Here is a 1,338-nt window from a genome sequence, read left to right as displayed (position 1 = left end):
ACTTCCGCCACACATCCGGTGTCCGGTTAGCGCTACTGCGCATGCGCCCGCGTCTAGTTCATACAGACGCCGGCTTCTAGTGCAGGACCATTTTGCGCTAGTGCGCATGCGTCCGTCTCTTCCATGCGGCATGACGTCCGGGTTCTCTAGTAGTTAGAACTGCGTCTTGAGGCTGGGCATGGCGTCTGCTTCTCTGTATAGTTTTTATTGCGGCGGCCATTTTAATGTAGACTGCTGGTCCTTTCTAAGTGCAGGAATTGCGATGGCCATTTTCTAAAAGATTTTTCTTATGGCAACATAGAATGGAATGGAAAAAAAAACACGTAAATGAACTTTTAATGACATACAGTATTGCTTGTCTTTAGAATACGTTTTATTAATGTGACTACTAGACGTAATATGAGTGACTAGAGGTGTTTCCCATATAAAATATATACCTTCCGGGTATTGGGCGTTTTTAAAGTGATAGGTGCACAAAGTGATAAGTGCACAAAGTGACTAGTGCTGTATTAGTTGATTATTACAGATAATCGATTAATGTGTGATGTGCTTATAAATAACTAGTTCAAGGGTAGCATGATTAAATATATTTATTGGTGAATAAGGTATCTAAAAATTGACATACAGTGTTAATGATGAATAATAGATATAAATATAAAAGATATAAAATATATAATAGTAATTTTAATAATAATAGCAATATAATGCGAAACCCTCCCTTCGATACCACAATAGTGTTTATATGTGACATTGACCAAAGTTCACCGGCGTAAGCTACAGCACTGAATTTTCCCGGGAGGTCTCCCATCCCGGTACTTGTCCAGCCCAACACTGCTTAGCTTCCAAGATCGGACGAGATTGGGCGTGTACCAGTAATGTGGTTTGACTGTAGGAACAGGTTCCATGTATAGTCGTCCAAATCAGTGGTTCGTAAGGGAGGGTATTCTAAAGTGATCGTGCTTGGTGGGGAATTGGATAGGTGGTGAAAATAATTATCGGCGAATAAAAGATAGGACCTTATAAAAACGGGGCAATTTCATAACTTTCGTTAAAACCGTCTGGGTGCATGGTTTTGAGCTCGAATATCCAGAACATCTCTCTTTGCGAAAGTTTTTTGGCTAGATCGCCACCTCTGGGGCCTAGTCTCACGTGTTCAATTGCCTTGAAAGTAAGTCCCTCTGGGTTGGCATCATGATGCGTCTGGAAGTGTTTGTAAATCGCATGGGTTTCCACTTTGTTCTTAATGTTTCTGCTGTGTTCTTGTATACGTAGTATATATATATATATATATAGTCTAGTAGGAAGGAACAGACAGCGGCACTCCAAGGGTTTTCAACA

General features: G+C 40.7%; 1 pseudogene; it reads right to left on the bottom strand.

Moving 5' to 3' along the window:
- Positions 1–771: 771 nt before the first annotated feature.
- LOC146029612 (5S ribosomal RNA) lies at positions 772–894 on the bottom strand (annotated as a pseudogene).
- Between the last annotated feature and the right edge of the window lie 444 nt (positions 895–1,338).

The sequence above is a fragment of the Crinia signifera genome, chromosome 8 (assembly GCF_055691185.1).
Source record: "Crinia signifera chromosome 8, ASM5569118v1, whole genome shotgun sequence".
Lineage (NCBI taxonomy): Eukaryota > Metazoa > Chordata > Amphibia > Anura > Myobatrachidae > Crinia > Crinia signifera.
This window is presented reverse-complemented; position numbering and strand designations above follow the sequence as displayed.